The sequence below is a fragment of the Rhinoraja longicauda genome, chromosome 6, assembly GCF_053455715.1.
Source record: "Rhinoraja longicauda isolate Sanriku21f chromosome 6, sRhiLon1.1, whole genome shotgun sequence".
In the NCBI taxonomy this organism is placed as follows: Eukaryota; Metazoa; Chordata; class Chondrichthyes; order Rajiformes; family Arhynchobatidae; genus Rhinoraja; species Rhinoraja longicauda.
This window is the reverse complement of record NC_135958.1, coordinates 56,078,868-56,096,850: the sequence shown is the minus strand read 5'-3', so window position 1 is coordinate 56,096,850 and position 17,983 is coordinate 56,078,868.

The following is a 17,983-nucleotide window of genomic DNA, read 5'->3' as shown; positions in this document are numbered from 1 at the left end:
TCTACATGTATACAAGACCTTTGTTTAGTTTAGTTTAGAGATACAGCGCAGAAACAGGCCCTTCAGCCCACGAGTCTGCACCGACCAGTGATCCCCGCATATTAACACTGTCCTACACACACTAGGAACATTTTTACATTTATGACAAGGCAATTAGCCTGCAAACCTGAACGTCTTTGGAGTGTGGGGGGAAACTGAAGATCTCAGAATAAACCCACAAGGTCATGGGGAGAACGTACAAACTCCATACTGACAGCAGCCATAGTCAGGATTGAACCCGCCTCTCTGGAGCTGAAAGCACTGTAAAGCAGCATCTCAACTGCTGTTCCACTGTGTGCTCCACCATGCTTGGGACGTTAACCTAAAGCAAGCAAGGAAAAATATTGTTTGCAAATCTTTTTGATCTGGAAAAGACTGTAAATTAAACCAAAGAAGAAGAAACATGTTAAGAGCCACATGTTTCATTCTAGTCCAAGTCAGACATACTTCAAATGGGATAAATTAGTAAACACAAGTGAATATTCATTTCAGGTGTTGTATGAATCGTATGTAATAAAGTGAACATGTAGCACTGTGCTTCAGATCTGGAATATTCTTACATTATTCCCAGACACGTAAAACATTCTGGAAGCCCTTATGAATTGTTTAGTTTACTGGCATGTGTGTATGAAACTAATATGATCTGCAAAGCATCTTTTCCATTTTTCAAAATCTTAATTAATGTCAGTTTTAAAGCCCTACTGGGAAACAGTGAATCTAAGACTGAAAGAATAACAAATTCAGAAACTTAACTATTGAGATTTTTGAGGTGATTAGTCAACTATTACAAGAAGTGATTCACTTAGATTTGAAAGCCACTGAAGAATGTCAGCTTACAAATTGATGGATAAAAGATGATCTTAATGCAAGATCTTTTAAGTTAGCATATTACTATTTTGCCTCTTAATAATAGTTAGCTTTTGTGGCCACAATCTGCTGCAGTAACAGCAGGTCAGGCAGCATCTCTGGAAAACATGGATAGGTGATGTTCCGGGTTGAGACCCTTCTTTTGTGTATTAACCAACTTCCGCAGTTCTTTGTTTCTAGATTTGTGGCTTTGCTTCTGTATAATTCTGTCCATATTTCATTAAAAATTTGCTCTTGTGCTACAGTTGATGGAAGCAATGTCTCAAATATTGTCCATCCCCAATTGCTCAGAGGTAGTAAGGATTAGCCAGGGCTTGGATTATATAGACATAAGGAACTGCAGATGCTGGCTTACATTAAAGACACAACGTGATGAAGTAACCCAGCGGCTCAGGCAGTATCTCCGGAGGACAGCGATAGGTGACGTTTTGGGTTGGGATCCTTCTTCAGACTGATTATTGTTGAGGACAGAAAGCTGACAAAAAGATGGAGATGGGACAAAGGCTGACAAGTAATAGATGGACACAAAATGCTGGAGTAACTCTGGGTCAGGCAGCATCTCTGGAGAAAAGAAAGAGGTGACGTTTTGGGTCAAGGCCCTTCTTTAGAAGTGGAGACAATTACAATGTTTAATATACATTTGGACAGATATATAAATAGGGAGGGTTGAGAGGGGTATTGGCCAAATGCAGGCAAATGGGACTAGCTCTGTATGCCAACTTGATCAGTATGAACAAGGTGGGCCAAAGAGCCTGTTTCCATGCTATATGACTCTATGACTCCATAACATAAAATTCTTTTATAGGTCAAGGGACCAGTAAATCAGTAATTATGGCAACCTAATATTAAAATTGTATCTTTCTAACAACCAACAAAACATCAAATTGTGAGTGTTTTACAGTGAGAATAATTCATAAATTCCCCACATTCTTAAATAGATGGCTGATTTTCCTTGATTAAAGTGCAGGGAATGGAACAGCAGGGAATAGCTGATTGCAGTTTGGGAATTCTTGCATTTAATTGTGTGTGGGCATAGTCCAAGAGCAAATATTTCAGTTTTCCCACCATTACAAACATCACTGAGTGTGTACTGTCCAATTAAGGACCGGTATCACATTTATACAAGATAATGTTGAACCCTGGTCAATGGCACTTGAATAGTTTTCATGTCCTTTTATTGACGTCAGAATGCTGGGATCAATATAATGACAAGTTAGTATCAATTCAACTGAAGGCAAATAATTAGCAAGACTAAAAATGACCCAAAGTGCTAGAGTAACTCAGCTGGTCAGGCAGCATCTCTAGAGAACATGGATGCAACCCGAAATGTCCATGTTCTCCAGAGATGCTGCCTGACCCGTTGAGTTACTCCAGCACCTTGTGTCATTTTAGTTTCGTTTAGAGATACATTGCGGAAAAAGGCACTTCGGCCCACCGGGTCTGCGCTGACCAGCGATCCCTGTACACTAGCACTATCCTATATGCTCAGGACAATTTACAATTTTTACCAAAGCCAATTAACCTACAAACCTGTGGAGTATGCGAGTAATCTAGATGCCTGGATAAAACTCATACGGTCACGGGGAGAAAATATGAATCCTATACAGACAGCAGCCGTTGTCAGGATTGAGCCTGGGTTTCTGGTGCTGTCAGGCAACAAGTCTATTGCTGCACCACCATGCTGTACACGTTTGTGTGAACCAGCCCATGCAGTTCCTTGTTTCTCAATTAGTAAGACTAATCGGCAATATAAATATCAATGTTTACAAAGGCCAATTTGCTATGTCACAGAAGTAATAGTTTACTTCTTCATTGGTGAGAATGCTGCATGAGATTGGGAGAATGGCATTGGAGATAACAGAGTGATAAAATCCTCACAGTTATGCTTTCATTCTACTCGACACATTTTCACCTTCCTACCTGTATCTGTATCTGGACTCAATATCTAAAACTGCAGCAACGTGTTTATCTATGTGATGCAGAAACACCTATCCAAGTCCATTGGGCAAAACCATATCAGATTCATCTTTAAAAATTATCTCCACTGGAGATGCATTTCCAATTTTACAGAGAGAACAACATGAAAGATAGAACAGAACAGTACAGGAACAGGCCATTCGGCACACATTGTTTGTACCGAACATGATGCCAGGTTTGCACGTGATACATATCCCTCCATTCCCTGCATATCGCCATTAGATCCACATGTAAAAGTTTAAATTTCACATTTGTACCTGCCTACATAGACAATAGACAATAGACAATAGACAATAGGTTCAGGAGGAGGCCATTCGGCCCTTCGAGCCAGCACCGCCATCTTGAATATATATTACCTAGGAAATTTCTATACGTTCTACAGACACTACTACAAAAATAAATATTAGGTAAGAGCCAAGAATATTTAACTGTATGTAGCATCAACAGAAAAATGAAATTCTTACTTGTGGCAGCTTTACAGGCCTATTAACAAATATACAATAATCAATAATACAACAAATTAATAATAGGTAAATCTAGGTAACCAGACCATAATAATGTAAAACTGAAGTGTGTTTTGTAATCAAAGCAATGTTCACAGCAGATCATAGTTGCTGAGGTAGGGTTGTTGTTAGGGTTGTGCAGTGTTTAACATAGTACATGGAATGTGGAATAGTACAACACAGGAACAGGCCCTTTGGCCCACACGATCTGTGCTGAATGACAAAGGCCTTGCTAGGAAGTAGGTAGTACAAGTGGGAACTGCTTAATGCTTAATAGATCAAGCAGCATCCGCGGAGAACAAAACAGATCTCACATCTAAGTTAACGACAAAAGTAAGAAAATGAATGTGCTTCATTACAGTGAGGATGTGTGGAGAACAAAGGGAGTGTGTGTAATAGAGTGGAGTCCAAAGCTGTCCAGTTGATACTGTTTTTGGTGCCTTCTGTTTAAAAAATGACCAAAGACAGTTCGAAACAGGAGGGACAAAAAGTCACGCTGGAACTGTGAGACACAATTCTCGGCTCTTGCTGGAGATCTTAAAGATAAAGAAATGCTGAGAGCCAAACGAGTGTGATTGTCATAGAGACCAGCAAAGGAACAATGAAATTCTTACTTGCTGCAGCCTTACTTGTGGCAGCTTTACAGGCCTATTAACAATATGGTACATAAATATACGATAATCAATAATACAATAAATTAATAATAGGCAAATCTAGGTAACCAGACCATAATAATGTAAAACTGAGAGAGAGAGAGAGAGAGAGAGAGGGAGAGGGAGATACATTGAAGAGTCAAAGGACTTGCTCTTAAAGTAAAGAGATGATTTGATTATGAAAGTGTTTACATTCTTGAAGGATTTCGATGAACAAATAAAGAGAAACCACTCCCAGAGGTTGCGGATCTGAAACCTGAGAGCCACAGTTATAAGGTGACTGGCAAAAGAAGCTGACCAAAGGTTTTAATACAAATCTGGAGGAAAAAAAACTGCAGATACTGGCTTAAATCGAAGGTAGATACAAAATGCTGGAGTAACTCAGCGGGTCAGGCAGCATCTCGGGAGAGAAGGAATGGGTGACGTTTCGGGTCAAGACCCTTCTTCAGACTGAGGAAGACACAACATGCTGGAGTAACTCAGCGGGTCAGGCAGCATCTCGGGAGAGAAGGAATGGGTGACATTTTGGGTTGAGACCCTTCTTCTTCAGTCTGAAGAAGGGTCTCGACCCGAAACGTCACCCATTCCTTCTCTCCCGAGATGCTGCCTGACCCGCTGAGTTACTCCAGCATTTTGTGTCTACCTTTAATACAAATGTGGAATGTAATAACTACAAAAGTAGGAGAACAAAATTCATTTACAGTGTTCAGAAGGTGCCTGAATACCTTCTCCATAAGTTCATAGGTTCTAGGAGCAGAATAAGGCATTTGGCCCATCATCTACTCTGCCATTCAATCATGGCTGATCCATCTTTCCTCCTCAACCCCATTCTCCTGGCCTTCTGCGCATAACCCCTGACACCCATACATCAAGAATCTGTCAATGTCCACTTAAAAATACTTGGCTAGGCATCCACAGTCGTCTGTGGCAATGAATTCCACAGGTTCACCACCCTTTGACTAAAGAAATTCCTTCTCATCTCCTTTCATAAGGTATGTCCCTTTATCCTGAGGTTATGGCCTTTGGTCCCAGACTCCCACTCGTGGAAACATCCTCTCCAAATTCACAAGAAAATATTTGGTATTGCTATTCAAAAGAAGTGATGGGCTGAATGGATTCCTTCAATTCTGTACTGTTCTATGATTCTAATTGAACCAAGCGCTCAGGACAGGGATTTGATTATTTGTGATGTCTTTTGTCTCCATGATTTAATCAGTGCTGGAGGAACTCAGTGGGTCAGGCAGCATCTGTGGAGCGAATGGACAGGTGACGTTTCCGTTCAGGACCATTTGTCAGACCACAAGGCCCAAAACATTGTCTGCACGTTCCCTCCGCAGATGCTGCCTGACCCCCAGAGTTCCTCCAGCACTTTGTGTTCCGATCAAGGGCTTCAAGTGGATGGGAATGGCGCCAACTGCAGGTTCCCCTCCAAATCTCACACCATCCTGGTTTGAAATTAGTTGAGCCCTTCACAGTTGCTGCAACTCCTTTACCCAGCACTTCATAGAAACATAGAAACATAGAAACATAGAAAATAGGTGCAGGAGTAGGCCATTCGGCCCTTCGAGCCTGCACCGCCATTCAATATGATCATGGCTGATCATCCAGCTCAGTAACCTGTACCTGCCTTCTCTCCATACCCCCTGATCCCTTTAGCCACAAGGGCCACATCTAACTCCCTTTTAAATATAGCCAATGAACTGGCCTCAACTACCTTCTGTGGCAGAGAATTCCACAGACTCACCACTCTCTGTGTGAAGAAATGTTTTCTCATCTCGGTCCTAAAAGACTTCACCCTTATCCTTAAGCTGTGACCCCTGGTTCTGGATTTCCCCAACATCGGGAACAATCTTCCTGCATCTAGCCTCTCCAACCCCTTAAGAATTTTATATGTTTCAATAAGATCCCCCCTCAGTCTTCTAAATTCCAGTGAGTATAAGCCTAGTCTATCCAGTCTTTCTTCATATGAAAGTCCCGCCATCCCAGGGATCAATCTGGTGAACCTTCTCTGTACTCCCTCTAAGGCTAGAAATGGGAGTACCTGCAGCAGAAGGACCACGGCGGTGAATGAGGATGGATCACCATGACCAACGCAAGGATAATTAGGAGTCAGCAATAAATGTCCTCGTCAGCGAAACCCAGATGATTAACAAAAAAAAAAACTTGAATAACCTTAATCTCCTCGGTTCCATTAGCGGATCTGAAAGACAGATATGCTCGAGCGATGACTCTCCAAGTAGACTGCTCAGAAATGATTCCAGATAGGCCAAATGAAATTTGAAAAGGATTTTGATTGAGAAGTCTGTGAGTCGTGAACTTTGCATAACTTAACCTGAAGTTGGAGACTAAAATTCAATTACGTTTATCACGGAGGGAGGAATGCAGAGTACACATGTGCAGTTCACAACAGTGGTAAATTTAGAGTTTACTGAGGCATGAGAGAAGGAATAAACAGTCTCACTATCACCACACAAAAGGCTGTCACAGTGAGTCACCTCCCAATTTTATGCTGCGTTGACTTCTTTTTCCCATTGACTGCCACAAACAAACAATGTAACATAAAAATTATACGTATTTTAAATGTAATATGTCTTCCATAATATTTGGAGACTAATTTCACTCGCTAGTTTTTTTTGCAGCAGGCAGGGGGTGAAGAGGCACTGAGCCTGCACTCAATGGAGTTTATAATAATAATAATAATAATGATGTATTACATTTATATAGCGCTTTTCGTACACTCAAAGACGCTTTACAGGGATTTAAAGAACATAGGGAAGTGAATAAATAGATAAATAAGTAAACGAACAGAGAAAGAAGGTGAGGTGACCTTCAGTGGTTGAAGGCAGTACTGAACAGGTGAGACTTCAGTGATGTTTTGAATGTGGTGAGTGAGGAGGAGTCTCTGACGGTTTGGGGTAGTGAGTTCCATAGGGTGGGAGCAGCGATGGAGAAAGCCCTGTCCCCCCAGGATCTGCGTTTGGTCCGGATGGGGGGGATAGGAGATTGGCAGCAGCAGAGCGGAGGGTGCAGGTGAGAGTTTAGAAGGATGAAGGGGCACCTCATTGAAATTTATTGAATAGTAAAAGGCTTGGAGAGTGTGGATGTGGAGAGGATGTTTCCACTAGCGGGAGAGTTTGGAACCAGAGGCCATAGCCTCAGAATAATTTCTTTAGTCAGAGAAGGTTGACTCTGTGGGATTCTTTGCCACAGAAGGTTGTGGAGGCCGTCAATGGATATTTTCAAAGCAGAGATGAACAGATTCTTGATTAGTACAGGTGTCAGGAGTTATGGGGAAAAGCAGGAGAATGGGGTTGAGAGGGAAAGATAAATCAGCCATGATTGAATGGTGGAGTGGACTTGATCGGCTGTGTTGTCTTTCTCAACCATCTTCGTTCTTAGGCGGGAGGTGTTTATGGTGTCATGCCCCGCATTGGAAACGAAAATTCATTAGTTAGCTGTATAATGCCAAGTCAATTTATCAGGAATTTTATATTTCCTCTGGAATCAACAATAAGGAAACAAAGTCCAGTACCATTGTGATTAAGTCACTGGACACTCTCTGGAGATGTGGGTTTGAATTCCACATGGCAGCTGCAAAACTTAAATTAAAAGAATAAAATAAAATGTCTGGAATGAAAATCTGATATCAGTAATGGATTGTTGTAAAATTCCATCTGGACCTCTAATGTCCTTCAATAAAGGAAACCTGCCAACTTGACTCAGTCACATTCTCTAATGTGGTTGATTCTTCAATGCAAACAAATAGTACTTTGTTTCCACATAGAACATAGAACAGTACAGCGCAGGAACAGGCCATTTGGCCCACAATATGTTGCCGAACATAATGCCAATTCAAACTGATCTCATCTGCCTGTACGTGATCCATATCCCTCGGTTCCTTGCATTTCCATATGCCTATCTAAAAGCCTATCACCACCCCTCTGACAATGCGTTCCAGGCACCCACTACTCTCTGTGTAAAAAAACGTGCTCTGCACATCTCCATTAAACGTTTCCACTCTCACCTAATAGATATGCTCTCTAATACCGAACACTTCCACCCTGAGAAAAAAATGTTCTGACTGTCTACACCATCTACATCAAATGTGCAGGAAATTAAAATTCATTTGAATTTGTTTAGTCAGCTGCATAATGCCGAGCGAAACATATTGTTTTTTTTGGTACATTTAAGAACATGGCCATGAAATAGAATTACTGGTAACAGCAAGAAATATTATGTCCAAAGAGGTTTGAGTAATATTTTAAAACAATATCATGCTTGCTCATTATAAGACTTTTAATGGATTAGAGACTTTACCCTCGGTTCTGGAAGTTGAATTCACGTTCGGGTTTAGGTTTATTACTGCCACGTGTACTGAGATAGAGTGAAAAGCTTTGTATTGCATGCTATCCACACAAATCATATAATGCACAGTGGCGCAGCTGGTAAATCTACTGCCTCACAGCACCAGAGACCTGGGTTCAATCCTGACCTCGGGTGCTGTCTGTGCGGAGTTTGCACTTTCTCCCTGTGATCGTGTGGGTTTCCTTCGGGTGCTCTGTTTTCCTCCCACATCCCATGGATTTGGAGATTAATTGGCCTCTATAAATTGCCGCTAGTGTGCAGGGAGTGGGAAAGTGGGATAACATGGAACTAGTGTAAACAGGCGAACAGGTGGTTGGCGTGGACGTTGGGCTGGAGGGCCTGTTTCCAAGCTGTATCTCTGAACTAAAACTAAACTAAACAAACTACTGCGTATAAATCCAATCAAGCTAAACTTAATTCCAATAGGTCGACCAAATGGAAAGATACAGAGTGCAGAATGTAGTTCTCAGCATTGCAGCTCATCAGTTCTAGAGACAGAGTGCAATGTAGAATATTATTAGGACAGCTGGAAATGGTGCTAGATTTACAGGTTGAAAAGAGATGTAAAGATTGTGTCGGATGATAGTAAGTCCTCTTCTGGGACCAGCACACAAAGTGTTGCCATGCCCCACACCATCTTGCAGTCGTGATCATGGTCACTCATGCATGTTAGCTAATTATGGTTAAGGTTCTTGTACCTCCTAAAAATATAAAAGATATTCCACCTCTTTCATCCAGTCTCACGCACGCTCTTGGCTGCTTTGACTCGGGTGGATTTAAGCATGCAATCCTCCACTGCTGGCTCCCTTGTCCCAGTAGTCCTCTCCTGCAGCTATTTAGGTTGGTTCAATGTTCAGATTTTGAGATTATTATGCCTTTGAGGGTCAATAACTTTAATTTTTTTCAGAACAAGTAGTAAAGAAGTCTGATTTAAACCTCACAGCCTAAGCTGCTGCAGCAGTGCTATGCCAAATATAAGGTTTAAATGCAGTAGCTTGTGATATGAGCAGTCTTCGTAGTTATAGGAATGATAATCACCAGGGGTTTCATTGTCCAACAACAGGCAGTGAGTGATGAACGAGCTGACAGAATCCTGTACTGCTCTCTTCATTTTGGCTTCAACAGAGTCAGACATTGGGAAAGACATGAAACAGTCTGCTGATTTCCTCATTACCAGTTTTACATGATTGCACACTGCCAAAATCACTCTCTGGATCTGACAGGACATTCCTGTATTTGCCATCTCTGCAAATCCATTCGAGCACTGGCGGAGTTAGTTTCACTGCTGTGTTCAAAGTTTGTCTCGGGACAAGCTATAAAACTTGGTCAGGGTGGACAAGTTAGGGCGGAGGGGAACCTGTTTCCGTGCTGTGTGATTCAAGGAGAAAGGAATGCTAGAGAGAGGGTGACAGAGGGTGGTAGTTCAGTTTAGTCTGACAAGGGGTCCTGACCCAAAACGTCACCTATCCATGTTCTCCAGGGCTGCTGCCTGACCCGCTGAGTTACTCCAGCACTCCGTGTCCTTCATTGTAAACCAATATCTGCAGTTTCTTGTTTTTCATACAGTTTAGTTTAGTTTAGTTTAGTTTAGTTTAGTTTAGTTTAGTTTAGTTTAGTTTAGTTTAGTTTAGTTTAGTTTAGTTTAGTTTAGTTTAGTTGTACAGCATTGAAACAGGCCTTTCTGCCCACCAAGTTCCATTGACCATTGATCACCCATTCAAATTAGTTCTATGTTATCCCACTTTCTCATCCACTGCCTACACACTAGAGTCAATTTACAGAGGGCCAACTAGTCTACAAACCAACACGTCTTTGGGATGTTGGAGGAAACCAGAGTACCAGCACAGTTAGATTTAACATTATTATGGAAGAGGATAAAGGTGACATCGGTGTGAATGTTTCTATGAATAAAAGGATGTATCTTTCAAAAGGGGATGAGGAGGAATTTCATTCATCAGAGGATGGTGAATCTGTGGAATTCATTGCCACAGATGGAGGCCAAGTCATTGGGCATTTTTAAAGAGGAAATTGATAGAATTTTGTGTAGGAATAGACTGCAGATGCTAGTTTATGCAGAAGATGGAGTCAAAGTGCTGGAGTAGCTCAGCGTGGCAGGCAGTATCTCTGGAAAGGATAGGCGATTTCGGGTCGGAACCCCTCACCCGACCCTTCTCCAAGTATGAAGAATGGTTCCGACCTGAACCATCACCCATTCTTGGCAGATTCTTGATTATTAAGGGTATCAGGGGTTATGGGCAGTAGGCAGGAGAATGGGGTTGAGAGGGGAAAGTAGATCAGCCATGACTGAATGGCGGAGTAGACTCCATGGACTGAATGGCCAAATACTGCTCCTATGACCTAGGAACTATGTTGAGTGAAGAGCAATTTTATTGGACTGGGAAACGAATGAGCAGAAAGGGATTGGAAATACCTGTTTGGAGGTACATCAATCTCAAAGCTGTGAGAGGCATTCAAGAAGGAGATGAATGGATTTAAGGTCAACGTTAACACAGCAAGGGTTGGATGGCTAAGTGTCCCCGAGATGACAAGGTGCATGGCGTGTAAGATAATACCTCAAGTGTAAGATCTTGTGAGACACAGAGTCCTTAAATCAGCAAAAATGTTAGAAAAGCTTAGAAATTGTAGGTATTTATTCCCAAAATGCTGGATTAACTCAGCAGATCAGGCAGCATCTCAGGATTCCTTCTCTCCTGAGATGCTGCCTGACCTGCTGAGTTACTCCAGCATTTTGGGAATAAATACCTTTGATTTGTACCGGCATCTGCAGTTATTTTCTTAGAAATTGTAGGAATGGGGTTAAAATGAAAATTAAGAAAGCAAAAAAGAGCATGAAAAAAATAATGGCAAGAAACTTCATACATATTTTGTAAGTGCAGAAAGATTTTTTTAAAACAGGTTAAAAGAAAGTGCAGGGGCTTCTAGAGACCCCAGGTTTTGAGGTGCAGGTAAAGTTGGGTAAGACTGCAAGATCTACAGGTGTATAGTAGAGAGCATACTGACTCATTGCATCATGGCCTGGAACAAAGGAGGCTTCTGAAATTGGTAGTCATTGCTTGGGCCATCACAGGTACTAACCTTTCCACCATTGAAAGCATCTCAAAAAGGCAGATAGTAGCGTCCAAGAACCATCCTGACCACACGCTCATGTACAATATGCCAACTTGGTCGGCACGGACAGGTGGGCCAAAGGGCCTGTTTCCATTGCTTCATGACTCTAACTTGTAATATTATGATTCAGTAATACTCAAGTTATTTGGATTGGGGAATTTAGCCTTAAATTTTAAAAAAAGATGTTGCAATAATAGTTCTTAAATTACATTGTCCCAATTATTTTTTATTTCCCAAGACCAAAGGCGCTTTACCAATGGGCACATGACATGCATGATAAGGAATCCTCACATTGTCAACCGATGTATTCACATTTCACCAACAGGTGATGTCCAGAGTCAAGACTCAAGAGTGTTTAAGTGTGAAAGTAGACACAAAGTGCTGGAGTAACTGCCTGGCCAGGCAGCATCTATGGAGAAAAGGGATAGGTGACGTTTCAGGTGAGAACCCTTCCTCAGACTGAAAGTAGAAGCGGGGGAACTGGAGGTAGGAAAATGCCAGATCAAATCAGGGTCGGCAACAGATGACCAAGGAAGGGTGGAGCCCATAATGGCCCATTGTTGGCTGGGGAAGAGGTGATAATGAAAGGATGCAGGGAACTGGTGGAGCAACTAGGGTGGGGGAGGGGGGGGGAGAGAGGGAATGAAGGGGTTACTTGAATTTAGAGAAATCAAAGTTCATACTGCCGGGGTGTAAGCTGCCCAAGCGAAATCTGAGGTGCTGTTCCTCCAATTTGCATGTGGCCTCACTTTTATAGTGAAGGAGGCACAGGGCAGAAAGTTCAATTCAGTTTAGTTTATTGTCACATGTGTCTCAGTGAAAAGCTTTTGTTGCGTACTATCCAGTCAGCAGAAAGACAACACATGATTGCAATCGAGCCATTTACAGTGATAAAGTAAGAAATGTTGCTGTAGAAATAAAGACTTAAGAGTGTGGAGCAGTTAGATCTGTTTCTGTGGCTAGCACGTAGAGTTGCCTGGGTTCAGCGCCATTTTGGAAGCAGCAGCAGGAAGGTCAGCATGGGAATGGGAAGGGGAGTTAAAATGTTTGGCAACCCGGAGATCGTGTAGCCCAAGGCGGACTGAGCGTTTAAATTGTCATGTCCACCAACAACAGAACAATTAAATTCGTACTTGCAGCAGCTTAACAGCCTCGTAAACACAACACACACAGATAATAAGAAGGGTCTCGACCCGAAACGTCACCCATTTCTTCTCTCCAGAGATGCTGCCTGTGTCGCTGAGTTACTCCAGCTTTTTGTGTCTATCTTCAGATAATATGTAATAACTTTTTTTTTAAATCAATACGTTAATAATCATAATACTAGTGCAACCCCCCCCCCCCCCAAATGTTCTTAGTGCAATCAAAGACAGTCCTTAGTCTTTTAGATTAATGTTGTGATCAAAAGGCTGATTCCTCTGTGAATAATGTAGCTACATTGAATGTTCTAGACTTTTATTTTTTCACAGCCTTTGATGGAAGAGACAAAGACCTTAATTGACCGTTGTGTTTCATTTGGCGTGCTGTTACTTTCATTTGGCATGCCGTTACATTCTTTCATGGGGTACAGTGCAGTTAAATGGTAGCAGCTTTCTCACGGTTGAAGCACATGCCAAATATGGACCAGGTAAGTGACTTCAGCTAATGTGCAATTTAATTTTCCATGAAGTTCCCATATGTAAACAATCTGCTGCGTATCTGTTGAAAACTCCTTTTTATATCTGAAATGAAGACATTTAATAGAAGCGCTTGATTCATATTCTCAAGGCAATGCTTAACACTTGCTGCAGTTTGTGCAAATGTAAATCTGGAGCTCCTGTGTGCTGAGAAATGGAAGATCACAATCTAATTAACGATCAGAATTATTCTAATGGTAAACCAGTTCGCTGTAAAGGATCAATCAACTCTCAAGGATTACATTTCTATTTTCAGATTTAAATGGTTTACATGAAAATACAAAAGCACTCAAATGTATTAAATGTCTCTGATCTCTATTATATTAATGGCACAGCTGGTGAAGTTGGTGCCTCACAGTGCCAGAGACCCAAGTTCGATCCTGGTCTGTAGGGAGTTTGCACGTTATCCCTGTGAACGGTTGGGCTTCCTCCGGGATTCCCGGTTTCCTCCCAAATCTCAGAGGTGCGGCTTTGTAGGTTAATTGGCCCTCTGTAAATTGCCCCTAGCATGTAGGGAGTAGCTGTGAAAGTGGGACAACATTGAGCTCGTCTGAACGGGGATAGACACATTAGGGGATTAGACTAAAGATAATTAGGGGATTGGACACATTAGAGGCAGGAAACATGTTCCCAATGTTGGGGGAGTCCAGAACAAGGGGCCACAGTTTAAGAATAAGGGGTAGGCCATTTAGAAAGGAGATGAGGAAGAACTTTTTCAGTCAGAGAGTGGTGAAGGTGTGGAATTCTCTGCCTCAGAAGGCAGTGGAGCCCAGTTCGTTGGATGCTTTCAAGAGAGAGCTGGATAGAGCTCTTAAGGATAGCGGAGTGAGGGGGTATGGGGAGAAGGCAGGAACGGGGTACTGATTGAGAGTGATCAGCCATGATCGCATTGAATGGCGGTGCTGGCTCGAAGGGATGAATGGCCTACTCCTGCACCTATTGTCTATTGTCTATTGTCTATAAAGTGCTGGAGTAACTCAGTGGGTCAGGCTGCATCTCTGGAGAGAAAGGATGGATGACGTTTCGGGTCAGGACCCTTATTCAGTCTGAACGGGGATTGATTGTCGGCGTGGACTCGTCAGGCTGAAGGAACTGTTTCTATGCTATCGATCTATTCACAAAATGCTGGAGTAACTCAGCAGGTCAGGCAGCATCTCGGGAGAGAAGGAATGGGTGACGTTTCGGGTCGAGACCCTTCTTCAGACTGATGTCAGGGGGCGGGACAAAGGAAGGATATAGGTGGAGACAGGAAGATAGAGGGAGATCTGGGAAGGAGGAGGGGAAGGGAGGGACAGAGGAACTATCTAAAGTTGGAGAAGTCGATGTTCATACCACTGGGCTGCAAACTGCCCAGGCGAAATATGAGGTGCTGTTCCTCCAATTTCCGGTGGGCCTCACTATGGCACTGGAGGAGACTCATGACAGAAAGGTCAGACTGGGAATGGGAGGGGGAGTTGAAGTGCTCGGCCACCGGGAGATCAGTTTGGTTAATGCGGACCGAGCGCAGGTGTTCAGCGAAGCGATCGCCGAGCCTGCGCTTGGTTTCGCCGATGTAAATAAGTTGACATCTAGAGCAGCGGATGCAATAGATGAGGTGATTAAACTAAACTAAAGTAGAACAGAATATTATTATTCTGTGGATTTTGTGAACCTTTCCAGTACTTTCCTACTGCCCTCCTTCCAAAATTACAGCCGTACGTTTTAGAGCTAGACATATTCTACAAAACACAACACCAACAATACATTAGTTTGCGGTAACCGTGGACTGATATTGGAGATTTACATGTTAAGACGAACGATAGATTGTTCACGGGTAACCTGATAGGAACCTGAGGGGTATTTTTTTCACACAAAGGGTGGTGGGTGTTTGGAATGAGCTGCCGGAGGAGATAGTTGAGGCAGGGACTATTGCAATGTTTAAGGAACATTTGGACAGGTACATGGATAGGGCAGGTTTAGATGGATATGGGCCAAATGCAGGCAGGTGGGACTAGTGTAGAAGGGACATGTTGGTCGGTGTGGGCAAATTGGGCAAACTCTATGACTCTCAGACTATAGCTCGCTCAGATGATCTATAGATAGGCTGCTCATTTTATCAATGGCTGCAATGTTGATATAAATGATCAATAACTTGACTCAGTGCAGAATCTGATACAGAAAACTATACCTGAATGGATGTGATACTAAACATTTCTTATATTTAATGCTTAACATTTTCCCTTGTTCCAGTGTTAGAATGCAAAGCAGAGCTGATAAATGGTGTTTACTGAAGGCTCACATCAGCTATCTTTCATATGTTTCAAACATATCCTTCAGAAACAATAAAATGATAGAGTAAATCACACACTTAGCAAACAAAACTTCATATTTGAACTGGATGATTAGCTTCAGGATGCACAGAATATACTGATACAAAGCCTTGTAGAGAAACCTTCTCATTCTAATTCATATAGAATATTTTTGTATATAGATGAGATGAATGAGGGGTGATCTTATAGAAGTGTACAAAATCGTAAGAGGACTCGATTGGAAAATGCACAGTCTCGTGCCCAGAGTGGAGGAATCGAGAGCCAAAGGACATATGTTTAAGGTAGGGGGGAAAGATTTAAGAGGAATTTGAGGATAAACTTTTTTACACAAAGGGTGGTGGGTGTATGGAACGAGCTGCCGGAGGAGGTAGTTGAGGTAGACAATAGACAATAGACAATAGACAATAGGTGCAGGAGTAGGCCATTCAGCCCTTCGAGCCAGCACCGCCATTCAATGCGATCATGGCTGATCACTCTCAATCAGTACCCCGTTCCTGCCTTCTCCCCATACCCCCTCACTCCGCTATCCTTAAGAGCTCTATCCAGCTCTCTCTTGAAAGCATCCAACGAACTGGCCTCCACTGCCTTCTGAGGCAGAGAATTCCACACCTTCACCACCCTCTGACTGAAAAAGTTCTTCCTCATCTCCGTTCTAAATGGCCTACCCCATATTCTCAAACTGTGGCCCCTTGTTCTGGACTCCCCCAACATTGGGAACATGTTATCTACCTCTAATGTGTCCAATCCCCTAATTATCTTATATGTTTCAATAAGATCCCCCCTCATCCTTCTAAATTCCAGTGTATACAAGCCCAATCGCTCCAGCCTTTCAACATATGACAGTCCCGCCATTCCGGGAATTAACCTAGTGAACCTACGCTGCACGCCCTCCATAGCAAGAATATCCTTCCTCAAATTTGGAGACCAAAACTGCACACAGTACTCCAGGTGCGGTCTCACCAGGGCCCGGTACAACTGTAGAAGGACCTCTTTGCTCCTATACTCAACTCCTCTTGTTACGAAGGCCAACATTCCATTGGCTTTCTTCACTGCCTGCTGTACCTGCATGCTTCCTTTCATTGACTGATGCACTAGGACACCCAGATCTCGTTGAACTCCCCCTCCTCCTAACTTGACACCATTCAGATAATAATCTGCCTTTCTATTCTTACTTCCAAAGTGAATAACCTCACACTTATCTACATTAAACTGCATCTGCCATGTATCCGCCCACTCACACAACCTGTCCAAGTCACCCTGCAGCCTTATTGCATCTTCCTCACAATTCACACTACCCCCCAACTTAGTATCATCTGCAAATTTGCTAATGGTACTTTTAATCCCTTCGTCTAAATCATTAATGTATATCGTAAATAGCTGGGGTCCCAGCACCGAACCTTGCGGTACCCCACTGGTCACTGCCTGCCATTCCGAAAGGGACCCATTTATCCCCACTCTTTGCTTTCTGTCTGTCAACCAATTTTCTATCCATGTCAGTACCCTACCCCCAATACCATGTGCCCTAATTTTGCCCACTAATCTCCTATGTGGGACCTTGTCGAAGGCTTTCTGAAAGTCGAGGTACACCACATCCACTGACTCTCCCTTGTCAATTTTCCTAGTTACATCCTCAAAAAATTCCAGTAGATTTGTCAAGCATGATTTCCCCTTCGTAAATCCATGCTGACTCGGAATGATCCCGTTACTGCTATCCAAATGCTCAGCAATTTCGTCTTTTATAATTGACTCCAGCATCTTCCCCACCACTGATGTCAGACTAACTGGTCTATAATTACCCGTTTTCTCTCTCCCTCCTTTCTTAAAAAGTGGGATAACATTTGCTATCCTCCAATCCACAGGAACTGATCCTGAATCTATAGAACATTGAAAAATGATCTCCAATGCTTCCACTATTTCTAGAGCCACCTCCTTAAGTACTCTGGGATGCAGACCATCAGGCCCTGGGGATTTATCAGCCTTCAGTCCCATCAGTCTACCCAAAACCATTTCCTGCCTAATGTGGATTTCCTTCAGTTCCTCCATCACCCTAGGTTCTCCAGCCCCTAGAACATTTGGGAGATTGTGTGTATCTTCCTCAGTGAAGACAGATCCAAAGTAACGGTTTAACTCGTCTGCCATTTCTTTGTTCCCCATAATAAATTCCCCTGCTTCTGTCTTCAAGGTAGGTACTATTGTGGTGTTTAAGAAACATTAAGACAGGTACATGGACAGCGGCAGCATCTTCGCCCGCCCCGAATCGCGGGGCTTGGGTCGGCCCGCCGTGGACCTTTCACCATCCGGCGCGGCCTGAAATAGGCTGCGGGATTTTCTCCGCCCGGCGGGGGCTTCAATGTCGGGAGCCACGACCGCCCCGACGTGGCAACTCTAACAGCCTGACCGCGGGAGAAGACGGCAGGGAAGAGAAAAATACATTCTGGCCTTCCATCACTGTGAGGAGGGGACTG